Source organism: Labrus bergylta, chromosome 5, assembly GCF_963930695.1.
Source record: "Labrus bergylta chromosome 5, fLabBer1.1, whole genome shotgun sequence".
Classification (NCBI taxonomy): domain Eukaryota; kingdom Metazoa; phylum Chordata; class Actinopteri; order Labriformes; family Labridae; genus Labrus; species Labrus bergylta.
In genome coordinates, this window is record NC_089199.1 from 17444528 (window position 1) to 17461062 (window position 16535).

Below are 16535 nucleotides of genomic sequence, written 5' to 3' on the forward strand. Positions count from 1 at the left end.
TTACTCTTGTTAAAAACTTCACCAAGATCGTGATAATCCTCAGGGATGGTTGACAGATTTGGTTGTTCCTGTTGAGTGGCTGAGAAGGTTGGGACATTTCCTGGAGGAGATAAAGCGGATTGCAAACACAGAATGACAGAGGGTGCTCCAGCTCATTATTCTTCCTGACCACCAGTCTATCTGAGGGTTGTGTTTGGACAGCCACGGGTGAGCCAGAAGCAGAGGTGTTGATGGGGCCGTTATGACATTTAATGTGATAGTTTCACGGTGGTTACCAGAATCAGTGTTAATGGTTCAGTGCAATGGGTTGCCTTAGCTAGTAGCCTGCCGTCCACTGCTAAGGCTGTCTAGGGTTTCTCCAAAAGTTCCTGAGGTCTGAGGCTGTTTTGGCCGTTTTGCTATAATTGTCATTTTGCTTATATCTGACTACATCAAAAATGTTTATCATACAAGTGCCTGGAATCTTTTTTTTCAGCACAACCTCACCTTTATGATTTGACCATTCATTAGTCACCTAGAGATACTGTATCAACACACAGGACCCAAACACACACAAAAAAATAGAGAATTTGTTTTTTTTAAATTGATTACTTTTTTTATTCTAAAATACACAGAGTGCTGGACGAACTGTTTTGAATTGATAAAAATGAACTTCAAATGTATAAAAAGAAAATTTGGAAAACAATAAGAATTGATTCAATTTTTTACAGCAACAACAGGCTTGTACATAGGCGTTTTTTGTATTCTAGCTATGCCACTGCTCCAAAAAGTCTCCTGGGAACTGTTTTGAGCAGTGACAAAGCTAAAATAATAAAAATAATTATCAAAATAATAAATGGAAATATATAAAGGACATTTGGTATTCAAATATTTACAAAAAAAAAGCAGGTGCGTTTTTTGTATTTTATCTACCAAACACATTTCAAACAACAAAAACATGAGAGAAAACAAACACAAGTCAGTCTAACCTTGTCACACATGTTGGTTGATGAATAATAAAAAGCATGACAGCATTTCCAATGTAGGTAAGACATGGGAAAACAAATTGAAATATAATATTTTCGCCATAGGAGGCTGAAATTTGGCATGGAGTTGAACAGTGTGTGTGTGTGTGTGTGTGTGTGTGTGTGTGTGTGTGTGTGTGTGTGTGTGTGTGTGTGTGTGTGTGTGTGTGTGTGTGTGTGTGTGTGTGTGTGTGTGTGTGAGTGGTCTGGCTGTGTTGCCTGAGCTGTTGCAGATCTTTCCCGACGACGCTTTGCGCTCTGTCTAGCCCTCGTTGTAGGAGGAATGGATCTCCACTGAAGACCCCTCACAGGATCAACATTGATTGTTGGGTCCCTAGGCTGGTCATCTTCCTCTCTGTGGATGTAAAATGTTAAAAGCTGGTTTACAAAGAGAGCACTGAGCAAAGATATTTCATAGTAAAATAACAAAATAGCGAAACAACAAACCAAAACATCCACCAAAGCAACACTTTTTCCATCAGAACATTCTACATTCTAAGAAATACCAGGAAACGCAACGACCGCGCTAAATCTCAAGAAAATGTATGCGGACTAAATATATTAAAAGTATCATATCTCCAGTTTTACATGACCTAGGAAGGTCAAATAGGAATGGAATAGGAAATGGGAGGAAGTTTCGAGTCTGCACTTTCGTGTGATCAGATCACGTGACTTCATCAAAGCGCTTTGATGACGTCACGTGACAGAACACGGAGGTTATGAGAGAGACACACACACATCAAAACGTTTTGAGAGAGCTAAATACAGGATCAGTTTACAACCACTAAAACTGTCAAAACTTGAGGAACAGGCTTTAGGAATGGAAGCAAAGAAAATGGAAGCGAAAATGAGCTACACCACAAGACAGATGCAGGAGTTAATCAACATCAAGGATGGAGAAAAGGAAATCCTGGAAAAAGAACTTGCAAAAAAGACCATTGAATGTGACAAATTACTTACAGAAAAAAGAGAAATGGGCATTAAATTCGTTCAACAGAGGAAGGAATTGAAGGCCACAGATGAGAAAATTGCTATCCTGCAAAAGGAACAAAAGGAAAATAAGAAACTCTTAAAGAGGCAGGATTCACAAATAAAAGGTGAATTTACACAAGCAAAGCTGTTGCTGAGTCAAAAGGAGGAAGTCCACAAGAAAGAGTTAGATAGACAGAAGAGGAAGCATGATAAAGATCAAGAATTCATGCTGGCAGAGTGTAACAAAAAGATGGAGGAGGAAGTGCAGAGAGCAGCCGAAATGTGCGAAGAGCAGAAGAAAGATTTTGTGATCAAGATGGAGAAAGAGAAGAAAGAGAAAATGAAGCTGCTTGAAAAGTACGAAAAAGAGGAGAAGCGCTTGAATGATGTTATAACAAATCATGAAATGGTCATTGCAGGCGAGAAAGCCAGAACAGAGGAAGCAATATACAAAGACACTTATATTCTAGTGGGCAAAAAACTAGATGTTGAGAGACAGTTAAAAGAGATGAAACAAGAACTGGACAAGAGAAACACAGTGGATCATCTCATGGATAAGATTGACGTTTTCGAGAAAAAAAAAGAAAAGGACGCAATCACAATCAAAGACCAAAAATATATGATACTCGCACTTAGAAGTGAAAAAGCAAAGATAGGGAAGAAAGTGTTAGAGTTGGAAAAAAAGAATTCTCTCTTTAGAGCACTGAATGATGCTCTTGTCACTCATTGTCAGACGATACAGGACAACTGCACACAGGGTGAGAACAGTCTCAAAGAAAGGGATCTGGAGCTGAGTAGTGCATTACGAGAAAACCTGTATCTGCAGAATGAATCTAAAAGTGTGCACTTGAGAGGGAAGGCCAAACAGACAGAAACAAATAGGTTCAAGGGTGTAAACCAGAGACTGGAGACCGTAATAAAGAGAATGGAGAGTGACATATATTCATGCAAGCCTCATTTGGATGATCCACAAATGCTGAGAAAAACAGTCATGGGTCTCTTTTGTCGTTACATTGACAACAATAAAACAGTGGGCTTGGATGAAGACAAACAGTGCCACAAGTTCATGATAAATTGTTTACAAGAAAAGGAAGATGCCTTTCAAAGGACTATTGCGACCTACAAGAAACAGCTCGAAAGGAAGGACCTGCAACTGGCCCAACAAGTGAAAAAATCTCTTGCCGACAACTCCTACCTCTTGAAGGACAGCAATGAGCAGAGGAGGGAAACCGAAGAGCTGACGATGGTAGTCGAAGAGCAGAAGATGGTAATCGAACAGCTAAGACTACAATTGGAGAAGACAACAAAAAGTCAAGCTGAATCCGAAGCAAAGCCAGGAATCGTTAAGTTGTCCTATCGGGTCGTGAAAGAAAAGGCGAATAGTATGTTAAGGTCCAAGAAATGTGAACCGCTTACACAGGATTCCAAAAAACCCGACCCACAGTATATGTCATTTGTTAAGCCCTTGCCTTTGTCACAGAGAGAACCACAGGTTAAGACCACTTACATACAGGTGAAGCCCTGTTAGAATAATGAACTCCCACCATCTGACATCTGAATCTTCCCCCAAAATCTGTGACCCTCTCCCACTCATTGAGTTCTTTATCCGACCTTGACCCCGTGACACCAAACACCTCCCTAAAGACTTCACTAACATATGAGTGCAGAAGACGACACGGCGACCCAGCGGTTACCTCTGTCTTCTTGCCCTCCTTACCACATCTGACAGGGTTTACTCCGAGTGCTTCGGTTTCCCCTTCAATCAAACATTAGACACTCTAAATTGTTTTAAACCAATCAATCAATAAATCAATCAATGTGTACATCAATAAATGTGAAGCTCAAGTTTATTGTGTTGACCCTGTCCTACATGTGTCAGTAACTGTCACTGACTGGGACTCTTCTCTGTGAAAATGGACTAGCAGCCATCTAATCAAGTCAGAGGTTCAGCATGGGGTTTGGAAGTTTTTAAACAAACACAACAGTTTATTTGTCGTGACGAAGGGCATACAGCAGCCCTTCAGCTTTGTGTCTAGCGGTTTGATTACGTTTCCCCTCATCGCTAACTGGATGTGACGGTTTGTGGCCGTTCCCCTTGATGCCAACTGTATGATTATTTTTGTGGCCACAAATGATAAAATTTTCACCAATGTCACCAGAGGGGCTCTGTACTTCTTAACTTCAGTCTTAAGACAAAAGTTAAGAAGATTTCAAATTCTTGAAAAAAGTTCATATTTATTTTCTTAACTTTCTTCTTATGTTTCTTCCTCAGAAAAAAACTTTAAATGAGATTCTTGAAATCAAAGTTCTTAAATTTCGTCCTAATTTTCTTCTTAACTTTAAGATCACACTACACTTGTCCTAAAATTGTTAAGAGTGGAAAGATAAGCCTCTAAATCCATTCATTTAAACACATTTTAGACAATTGATTTGGATTTTCAGTTTTACTAAACTTGTCTTAACATTTATTGTTAGAGCTCCTACTCTGCCGCTGCGTGTATTCCGCGTCGTAACCATAGACTGTAAACATATGTTAAGTCATACATTAGCCCATTGTTTTCTATGAAAAAGTTAGTCCTCAGTATGTATACAGTTAGTATACATACTAACTGTATACATACAACTCTGGTTCAAGTTACGTATGGCAGAAAAATGGGTGTATGGTCATTTCCACGCAAAGTTCGGCTGAACCAATGAAAGAAGCCACTCGCTCCACGATCTGGGATTATTTCAGGTGAGGTACGGCCTCCGGTCCGCTCCGGGAGCTGCTTCTTTTAAGACCCGCAACACTAGGCTATTTTAGCGATCGTATGGTCTGACCAGGTTTTTTTAACTAAAAGTATATAAAAAAAACTATATTATAGCCGATATTATGTACGTTACATATCACGGATGTTAAATTGAATATTAAAAACTCCGCTGGAGTAAACCCATCTTTATCTTCACACGGATGAAAATAATGCAGCCTCGTCCTGTGGTTTGATCTCGCTCCTCTGGGACCTTGAGGTAGTCATCTCCTGCAACTCTAGGATAGGATAGGCAACAATCCCATAGAGCAGCTTTAACAAGTCAAGTCACAATTTATCACTCCATTTTTATTTACATATTATGACTAATCTAAAATTGTGCACTTTCACTGATCATAATATTATTCAAATAGATATTATAACATTATATGAAGGCTATATGTTTGCATAAGATAATGTCACTTTCCTTTGCAATGCACTAAGCAACTTCAATCAGTTCTTAATGTGTATTTTTATCTAATCAGTGATATCCATACTAGAATAATTAACATTCAGCTAAGGAGCAATTAAGTCTTTCCTGGGAAAACCACATTCACTAGTATCCTCTCATCTTAAACATTAATTTCACCCTTTCAGAGGTTATTTTATCTGCCAGATAGGCTACTACCATTTTGTATTATTATTATTTTAAAATCGTGTCTTGCTGAAAAGAGTCAGATAAATGCTGACTAATGATGCCTAAGCTAGCTAGCGCTAACGGCTAGCGCTAGCCGCTAATGCTAATGGCTAATTCATTAGAGCAGTCGAACGTCTCTTCCGACTCGTCAGATTGACCACGCCCCCGTTTGGGTGAAAACCGTAATATTTACAGTCTATGGTGAAAACAAGCCCCGAGAATGCTTCGGCGGTAGATTAGAAAACACTGGTAGCCATGCGATTAAACTCAATCGCGAAGCTTTTTGGACTTCAAACTATTTTAAAAACACAATTTAGTATCAGGTTTTCATTTACAAAAGACGAAGGAGGGTAAAAGAAGAGCTCTGTGTGTGTTTGGACTGAAACTAGAGAGGATTAAAGTGGTAAATTGTGGGACCGCTGTCATGTTCCTGCTTTAAAGCAGCGATCGCTCCGTGACAGAAGAGAAGTCTGTTCAGATTCTTGACACATTCATTCACTGACGTATTAACAACGTTACAACATCCCATAAATATGTTAGTGAAAATGTCTCTAAACGAAGGAACACTACGCCAAATCCTCTTACTGAAAAATAAATGTCAAAATAAAAAGTTTGCTAGCTCGATATAACACCTCGTCTCGCCCCACTCATCATATTTACACTCACGTATGAATACAAAAGGTTTTAATATCATCCAGGTGACTTTACATGTGTTATTCTTTTCTAAATCAGCTGATAACTCAGAGTTTATGTCCCCTTTTTTCTAAAATAAACATCTGTAACCACTCCATTACAGCTATGAACACTGTTAGAAACTATTACAAATAAATATTATTTAAAAATAAAGATCCTTCTCGGGTAACACGGTTAATAATTACTCATCAGGTGTTTAAAGTCAGTTTATGAATCCTCTGATGACTCGTTTGAGCAGTTTGACGGAGAGAGATTGAACAGACACTCACATTCATGGTTAATTTTATTCCGTTATGATGCCGATCTCTGTTCAGAAATTTCATTTTTTAAATGTTTATATCACTGGTCATCAGATTTAGGCTCATACTTACATAATGTTTTAACACCGGCATATTCTTCTGTGTTCTTTTTCTCTCTTATAAAGTTTGTGTGCATGTGTGTGTATAGATAGATAGATGACTGGTTGATCTGTATTTTACATCTGCCATCATCTGCCCAGGGACTACAGATGGAGATGAGCTAGTTAGCTATATCTGGTACAAAGCATCTCTCTCTTGAGACTAATAAGTTATTTTGTACATTGTCCCAGATTCAAATAAACTAAACTAATAAATCTCTTATGAAGAGCGGCAAAAGTCTTTTTGAAGGTCGTTTCAGTTATTTCCCTTCTTTGTTTTTTCCTGACAGAGGCAGAAAATCAACCTTCCCTGCTAGTTTCATTTCATATATCCTCACTATGTCTGTCTGTCTGCGTCTGTCCTGTTATCGCAATCTCTGTCTGTGGCTATTGAGAGCCACGAGACCAGAAGCGCCACAAGTCTGAGAAACAGCCTTGTGTTGACTCAACTTCTCCCCCCCTCCAATTCACTTCACTTCACTTCCGGGCTGTGAAGTGCCTACAATACAAATCAAATGAAAGGTACACATCTGATAAAGCGATGGTATCTTAACTTCAATTTGTATATACATTTTTTGCTTGAGAGGTTGATGATTAGAGTCATATCATGCATGTTGGGGCGCTGGTGGCTCAGTGGTTCGTGCGCGTACACCATATATGGAGGCTATAGTCTTCCAAGTGGGCGGCCCAGGTTCAAATCCAGCCTGTGGCTCCCTTCCCGCATGTCATTCCCCACTCTCTCTCTCTCCCTGATTTCTCACTCTATCCACTGTCCTATCTCTCAATTAAAAAAAGCCCAAAAATAAAAATCTTAAAAAAAAAGAATCATCATGCGGTTATGAGTTGGGAATACGTTTACTGATGTCTCCCTCTACTGGCTTTTATTGAGAAGACAACTACAGCAGAACTCTTGCTATACATGTCTCTCTCCTGCTGCTGATAGCAGAAACCATTTGATTTGAAACAGCGTTAATGCATCACATGCGAAAACGTTTCCATTCAATTTGTAACCCATTATCATACTCTATGTTTCTGTCTGAGAGCGACAAAAACGGGTATGTGTGGATAAATATTGTAGTCTCAGGGAAACACTGTTTGTCAAATGCTCTAGCAAAAGTCAGGTAGAGTTTAGTGGACTGTTAAGAGCTGTACTTTTGTATCAAAGTGATGAGATCAGTGTCCTTTCTCTTTAGTGGCTTCTTTCTTTCTTTCTTTCACTAAAAGACTGGACTCATCATTAATGCATCCTCTCTCAACACCCTTTCATTCACACTGTAGCTAAATAAAGACACAAATAAATAGTAAACTCACAGGGCTGCCAGTGTATGTTCTGCAGGTCCACGCTGCACTGCAGAATATCACCATAAAAAATGCATTCTGTAGGAAAAGGGATACAGCTGATCTCACATTTGAGAGTGATCTCACATTAAGTAGTGCCAACTTAATAGGTGTATCTGGGATGGTAGAGGTGTTTGGAGGGGTTACAGGTTTAGGGTACAGAGATTTGCAGTTTTAAGGGCTGAGAGAATGTTTTTCTTCCTTTCTGTTAAAATCACGGGGATATTACAGGGAGGGTTAATGGTTGCAGTTGATGTTGTTCTCCAGCAGAGGGAGCCCGTTCTTTCCAGAGATTATAGGAGACTAGGTTTATTTGGATCAAGAGTTTTCAATGTAGGCCCATAGTCTGAATGTAATACAGTATATAGTTATGAGTCACACTATAATGTATTTAATGTAATGTATTGAATATAACATAAGATGTACTCTATTGATGTCCTTTTAGGGTAAGAAATGATTTTACGTTAATAAATCTGTACCCCTTCATTAATGGGATGCGACTGGATTAAATCCTAGCTACAGTTAAACTAATACAGCCTAATATGACAATCCCCCTCCAACTTCTTCTAGGCTGCAATGTTCAGTTTTTCTTTGGAGAGAAACTTTAGGTGTAAAATACAACTTTTTGTCTCGTAGCATCTCTTTCACATTGGGTCTTTATTTATCCGGTGGTGATTTTTTTTGCTCATTCATATTATCTCCATCAGTTTAGCCAAATTCTAAATTATCATGTGTCCCCTTACCTGGATAATGACTATGATCATTCAACTTGAGCCTAGGTAAGGTACTGTAAAAGGGGGTGAAATGTGGTCATTTAAAAAGAGTAAAGAATTTAATATTGACAGGTTTCGTTTGGGTTATCGGGTTGAAAGCAATGTTGACAGTGCAAAACTGATTTATTTATCGTTACATTGCACCAAATTAAAACCTACTTCAAAATTAATAAAAGAATAAAATTGTCCTAAATCGCCTATGCTAAAAGTGGGCTAAAAGAGAGGAATACAAGTCAGATAAATCAAGGGAGAGCTAAATGTCCAGCAAACGTATGAGCCTAAAAGTCAGTCAGTTCCAACAAAATAAAACAGTGAGCAAATTGTCCCCATCATCTGCGACTGCTCACGCCTGCTGCTTCCCTCACAGGGTCTCCTCTAGTCGCTCGACGCGTACACACGCTGCAGGAAGCAGAATCAATGAGAGGCAGAGGGTACTTATTCTTAACAGTAATGTTGTTTAAGCCTCTAAAATCTATGCAGGGTCGGAGAGAGGAGTCCTTCTTTGAAACAAAAAAAAAACCTGCTCCCACTGGGGAAGAGGAAGGCCTGATAATACCTGCAACAAGGGACTCCCTGATGTTCTTCTCCATGGCCTCTCTTTCAGGCTTAGACAAGTTGTATAGGCGGCTGGAAGGCAGAGGTTGTGCAGTCATATGGCCTGTGTGGGGGCAGTGAGAAAGCCTTACTCTTGTTAAAAACTTCACCAAGATCGTGATAATCCTCAGGGATGGTTGACAGATTTGGTTGTTCCTGTTGAGTGGCTGAGAAGGTTGGGACATTTCCTGGAGGAGATAAAGCGGATTGCAAACACAGAATGACAGAGGGTGCTCCAGCTCATTATTCTTCCTGACCACCAGTCTATCTGAGGGTTGTGTTTGGACAGCCACGGGTGAGCCAGAAGCAGAGGTGTTGATGGGGCCGTTATGACATTTAATGTGATAGTTTCACGGTGGTTACCAGAATCAGTGTTAATGGTTCAGTGCAATGGGTTACCTTAGCTAGTAGCCTGCCGTCCACTGCTAAGGCTGTCTAGGGTTTCTCCAAAAGTTCCTGAGGTCTGAGGCTGTTTTGGCCGTTTTGCTATAATTGTCATTTTGCTTATATCTGACTACATCAAAAATGTTTATCATACAAGTGCCTGGAATCTTTTTTTTCAGCACAACCTCACCTTTATGAATTGACCATTCATTAGTCACCTAGAGATACTGTATCAACACACAGGACCCAAACACACACAAAAAAATAGAGAATTCGTTTTTTTTAAATTGATTACTTTTTTTATTCTAAAATACACAGAGTGCTGGACGAACTGTTTTGAATTGATAAAAATGAACTTCAAATGTATAAAAAGAAAATTTGGAAAACAATAAGAATTGATTCAATTTTTTACAGCAACAACAGGCTTGTACATAGGCGTTTTTTGTATTCTAGCTATGCCACTGCTCCAAAAAGTCTCCTGGGAACTGTTTTGAGCAGTGACAAAGCTAAAATAATAAAAATAATTATCAAAATAATAAATGGAAACATATAAAGGACATTTGGTATTCAAATATTTACAAAAAAAAAAGCAGGTGCGTTTTTTGTATTTTATCTACCAAACACATTTCAAACAACAAAAACATGAGAGAAAACAAACACAAGTCAGTCTAACCTTGTCACACATGTTGGTTGATGAATAATAAAAAGCATGACAGCATTTCCAATGTAGGTAAGACATGGGAAAACAAATTGAAATATAATATTTTCGCCATAGGAGGCTGAAATTTGGCATGGAGTTGAACAGTGTGTGTGTGTGTGTGTGTGTGTGTGTGTGTGTGTGTGTGTGTGTGTGTGTGTGTGTGTGTGTGTGTGTGTGTGTGTGTGTGTGTGTGTGTGTGTGTGTGTGTGTGTGTGTGTGTGAGTGGTCTGGCTGTGTTGCCTGAGCTGTTGCAGATCTTTCCCGACGACGCTTTGCGCTCTGTCTAGCCCTCGTTGTAGGAGGAATGGATCTCCACTGAAGACCCCTCACAGGATCAACATTGATTGTTGGGTCCCTAGGCTGGTCATCTTCCTCTCTGTGGATGTAAAATGTTAAAAGCTGGTTTACAAAGAGAGCACTGAGCAAAGATATTTCATAGTAAAATAACAAAATAGCGAAACAACAAACCAAAACATCCACCAAAGCAACACTTTTTCCATCAGAACATTCTACATTCTAAGAAAAACCAGGAAACGCAACGACCGCGCTAAATCTCAAGAAAATGTATGCGGACTAAATATATTAAAAGTATCATATCTCCAGTTTTACATGACCTAGGAAGGTCAAATAGGAATGGAATAGGAAATGGGAGGAAGTTTCGAGTCTGCACTTTCGTGTGATCAGATCACGTGACTTCATCAAAGCGCTTTGATGACGTCACGTGACTTCATCAAAGCGCTTTGATGACGTCACGTGACAGAACACGGAGGTTATGAGAGAGACACACACACATCAAAACGTTTTGAGAGAGCTAAATACAGGATCAGTTTACAACCACTAAAACTGTCAAAACTTGAGGAACAGGCTTTAGGAATGGAAGCAAAGAAAATGGAAGCGAAAATGAGCTACACCACAAGACAGATGCAGGAGTTAATCAACATCAAGGATGGAGAAAAGGAAATCCTGGAAAAAGAACTTGCAAAAAAGACCATTGAATGTGACAAATTACTTACAGAAAAAAGAGAAATGGGCATTAAATTCGTTCAACAGAGGAAGGAATTGAAGGCCACAGATGAGAAAATTGCTATCCTGCAAAAGGAACAAAAGGAAAATAAGAAACTCTTAAAGAGGCAGGATTCACAAATAAAAGGTGAATTTACACAAGCAAAGCTGTTGCTGAGTCAAAAGGAGGAAGTCCACAAGAAAGAGTTAGATAGACAGAAGAGGAAGCATGATAAAGATCAAGAATTCATGCTGGCAGAGTGTAACAAAAAGATGGAGGTGGAAGTGCAGAGAGCAGCCGAAATGTGCAAAGAGCAGAAGAAAGATTTTGTGATCGAGATGGAGAAAGAGAAGAAAGAGAAAATGAAGCTGCTTGAAAAGTACGAAAAAGAGGAGAAGCGCTTGAATGATGTTATAACAAATCATGAAATGGTCATTGCAGGCGAGAAAGCCAGAACAGAGGAAGCAATATACAAAGACACTTATATTCTAGTGGGCAAAAAACTAGATGTTGAGAGACAGTTAAAAGAGATGAAACAAGAACTGGACAAGAGAAACACAGTGGATCATCTCATGGATAAGATTGACGTTTTCGAGAAAAAAAAAGAAAAGGACGCAATCACAATCAAAGACCAAAAATATATGATACTCGCACTTAGAAGTGAAAAAGCAAAGATAGGGAAGAAAGTGTTAGAGTTGGAAAAAAAGAATTCTCTCTTTAGAGCACTGAATGATGCTCTTGTCACTCATTGTCAGACGATACAGGACAACTGCACACAGGGTGAGAACAGTCTCAAAGAAAGGGATCTGGAGCTGAGTAGTGCATTACGAGAAAACCTGTATCTGCAGAATGAATCTAAAAGTGTGCACTTGAGAGGGAAGGCCAAACAGACAGAAACAAATAGGTTCAAGGGTGTAAACCAGAGACTGGAGACCGTAATAAAGAGAATGGAGAGTGACATATATTCATGCAAGCCTCATTTGGATGATCCACAAATGCTGAGAAAAACAGTCATGGGTCTCTTTTGTCGTTACATTGACAACAATAAAACAGTGGGCTTGGATGAAGACAAACAGTGCCACAAGTTCATGATAAATTGTTTACAAGAAAAGGAAGATGCCTTTCAAAGGACTATTGCGACCTACAAGAAACAGCTCGAAAGGAAGGACCTGCAACTGGCCCAACAAGTGAAAAAATCTCTTGCCGACAACTCCTACCTCTTGAAGGACAGCAATGAGCAGAGGAGGGAAACCGAAGAGCTGACGATGGTAGTCGAAGAGCAGAAGATGGTAATCGAACAGCTAAGACTACAATTGGAGAAGACAACAAAAAGTCAAGCTGAATCCGAAGCAAAGCCAGGAATCGTTAAGTTGTCCTATCGGGTCGTGAAAGAAAAGGCGAATAGTATGTTAAGGTCCAAGAAATGTGAACCGCTTACACAGGATTCCAAAAAACCCGACCCACAGTATATGTCATTTGTTAAGCCCTTGCCTTTGTCACAGAGAGAACCACAGGTTAAGACCACTTACATACAGGTGAAGCCCTGTTAGAATAATGAACTCCCACCATCTGACATCTGAATCTTCCCCCAAAATCTGTGACCCTCTCCCACTCATTGAGTTCTTTATCCGACCTTGACCCCGTGACACCAAACACCTCCCTAAAGACTTCACTAACATATGAGTGCAGAAGACGACACGGCGACCCAGCGGTTACCTCTGTCTTCTTGCCCTCCTTACCACATCTGACAGGGTTTACTCCGAGTGCTTCGGTTTCCCCTTCAATCAAACATTAGACACTCTAAATTGTTTTAAACCAATCAATCAATAAATCAATCAATGTGTACATCAATAAATGTGAAGCTCAAGTTTATTGTGTTGACCCTGTCCTACATGTGTCAGTAACTGTCACTGACTGGGACTCTTCTCTGTGAAAATGGACTAGCAGCCATCTAATCAAGTCAGAGGTTCAGCATGGGGTTTGGAAGTTTTTAAACAAACACAACAGTTTATTTGTCGTGACGAAGGGCATACAGCAGCCCTTCAGCTTTGTGTCTAGCGGTTTGATTACGTTTCCCCTCATCGCTAACTGGATGTGACGGTTTGTGGCCGTTCCCCTTGATGCCAACTGTATGATTATTTTTGTGGCCACAAATGATAAAATTTTCACCAATGTCACCAGAGGGGCTCTGTACTTCTTAACTTCAGTCTTAAGACAAAAGTTAAGAAGATTTCAAATTCTTGTTCAAGTTCATATTTATTTTCTTAACTTTCTTCTTATGTTTCTTCCTCAGAAAAAAACTTTAAATGAGATTCTTGAAATCAAAGTTCTTAAATTTCGTCCTAATTTTCTTCTTAACTTTAAGATCACACTACACTTGTCCTAAAATTGTTAAGAGTGGAAAGATAAGCCTCTAAATCCATTCATTTAAACACATTTTAGACAATTGATTTGGATTTTCAGTTTTACTAAACTTGTCTTAACATTTATTGTTAGAGCTCCTACTCTGCCGCTGCGTGTATTCCGCGTCGTAACCATAGACTGTAAACATATGTTAAGTCATACATTAGCCCATTGTTTTCTATGAAAAAGTTAGTCCTCAGTATGTATACAGTTAGTATACATACTAACTGTATACATACAACTCTGGTTCAAGTTGTGTGAGGACAATGGCCCTCACTTATCAAACGTACGTATGGCAGAAAAATGGGTGTATGGTCATTTCCACGCAAAGTTCGGCTGAACCAATGAAAGAAGCCACTCGCTCCACGATCTGGGATTATTTCAGGTGAGGTACGGCCTCCGGTCCGCTCCGGGAGCTGCTTCTTTTAAGACCCGCAACACTAGGCTATTTTAGCGATCGTATGGTCTGACCAGGTTTTTTTAACTAAAAGTATATAAAAAAAACTATATTATAGCCGATATTATGTACGTTACATATCACGGATGTTAAATTGAATATTAAAAACTCCGCTGGAGTAAACCCATCTTTATCTTCACACGGATGAAAATAATGCAGCCTCGTCCTGTGGTTTGATCTCGCTCCTCTGGGACCTTGAGGTAGTCATCTCCTGCAACTCTAGGATAGGATAGGCAACAATCCCATAGAGCAGCTTTAACAAGTCAAGTCACAATTTATCACTCCATTTTTATTTACATATTATGACTAATCTAAAATTGTGCACTTTCACTGATCATAATATTATTCAAATAGATATTATAACATTATATGAAGGCTATATGTTTGCATAAGATAATGTCACTTTCCTTTGCAATGCACTAAGCAACTTCAATCAGTTCTTAATGTGTATTTTTATCTAATCAGTGATATCCATACTAGAATAATTAACATTCAGCTAAGGAGCAATTAAGTCTTTCCTGGGAAAACCACATTCACTAGTATCCTCTCATCTTAAACATTAATTTCACCCTTTCAGAGGTTATTTTATCTGCCAGATAGGCTACTACCATTTTGTATTATTATTATTTTAAAATCGTGTCTTGCTGAAAAGAGTCAGATAAATGCTGACTAATGATGCCTAAGCTAGCTAGCGCTAACGGCTAGCGCTAGCCGCTAATGCTAATGGCTAATTCATTAGAGCAGTCGAACGTCTCTTCCGACTCGTCAGATTGACCACGCCCCCGTTTGGGTGAAAACCGTAATATTTACAGTCTATGGTGAAAACAAGCCCCGAGAATGCTTCGGCGGTAGATTAGAAAACACTGGTAGCCATGCGATTAAACTCAATCGCGAAGCTTTTTGGACTTCAAACTATTTTAAAAACACAATTTAGTATCAGGTTTTCATTTACAAAAGACGAAGGAGGGTAAAAGAAGAGCTCTGTGTGTGTTTGGACTGAAACTAGAGAGGATTAAAGTGGTAAATTGTGGGACCGCTGTCATGTTCCTGCTTTAAAGCAGCGATCGCTCCGTGACAGAAGAGAAGTCTGTTCAGATTCTTGACACATTCATTCACTGACGTATTAACAACGTTACAACATCCCATAAATATGTTAGTGAAAATGTCTCTAAACGAAGGAACACTACGCCAAATCCTCTTACTGAAAAATAAATGTCAAAATAAAAAGTTTGCTAGCTCGATATAACACCTCGTCTCGCCCCACTCATCATATTTACACTCACGTATGAATACAAAAGGTTTTAATATCATCCAGGTGACTTTACATGTGTTATTCTTTTCTAAATCAGCTGATAACTCAGAGTTTATGTCCCCTTTTTTCTAAAATAAACATCTGTAACCACTCCATTACAGCTATGAACACTGTTAGAAACTATTACAAATAAATATTATTTAAAAATAAAGATCCTTCTCGGGTAACACGGTTAATAATTACTCATCAGGTGTTTAAAGTCAGTTTATGAATCCTCTGATGACTCGTTTGAGCAGTTTGACGGAGAGAGATTGAACAGACACTCACATTCATGGTTAATTTTATTCCGTTATGATGCCGATCTCTGTTCAGAAATTTCATTTTTTAAATGTTTATATCACTGGTCATCAGATTTAGGCTCATACTTACATAATGTTTTAACACCGGCATATTCTTCTGTGTTCTTTTTCTCTCTTATAAAGTTTGTGTGCATGTGTGTGTATAGATAGATAGATGACTGGTTGATCTGTATTTTACATCTGCCATCATCTGCCCAGGGACTACAGATGGAGATGAGCTAGTTAGCTATATCTGGTACAAAGCATCTCTCTCTTGAGACTAATAAGTTATTTTGTACATTGTCCCAGATTCAAATAAACTAAACTAATAAATCTCTTATGAAGAGCGGCAAAAGTCTTTTTGAAGGTCGTTTCAGTTATTTCCCTTCTTTGTTTTTTCCTGACAGAGGCAGAAAATCAACCTTCCCTGCTAGTTTCATTTCATATATCCTCACTATGTCTGTCTGTCTGCGTCTGTCCTGTTATCGCAATCTCTGTCTGTGGCTATTGAGAGCCACGAGACCAGAAGCGCCACAAGTCTGAGAAACAGCCTTGTGTTGACTCAACTTCTCCCCCCCTCCAATTCACTTCACTTCACTTCCGGGCTGTGAAGTGCCTACAATACAAATCAAATGAAAGGTACACATCTGATAAAGCGATGGTATCTTAACTTCAATTTGTATATACATTTTTTGCTTGAGAGGTTGATGATTAAAACAAGAGTCATATCATGCATGTTGGGGCGCTGGTGGCTCAGTGGTTCGTGCGCGTACACCATATATGGAGGCTATAGTCTTCCAAGTG

At 39.1% G+C, this 16535-nt stretch overlaps 2 long non-coding RNA genes across 2 annotated transcripts; both read right to left on the minus strand.

Annotated features, from left to right (window-relative positions):
* Positions 1 to 1109: 1109 nt before the first annotated feature.
* LOC136179345 (uncharacterized) lies at positions 1110 to 2032 on the minus strand. The gene is made up of 2 exons (XR_010666487.1): positions 1452 to 2032; positions 1110 to 1359 (listed from the first exon to the last, which is right to left on the minus strand). It is a non-coding gene; the product is annotated as an uncharacterized lncRNA (long non-coding RNA).
* Positions 2033 to 10380: 8348 nt separating this feature from the next.
* On the minus strand, positions 10381 to 10955 carry LOC136179346 (uncharacterized). The gene is made up of 2 exons (XR_010666488.1): positions 10747 to 10955; positions 10381 to 10654 (listed from the first exon to the last, which is right to left on the minus strand). It is a non-coding gene; the product is annotated as an uncharacterized lncRNA (long non-coding RNA).
* Positions 10956 to 16535: the final 5580 nt, after the last annotated feature.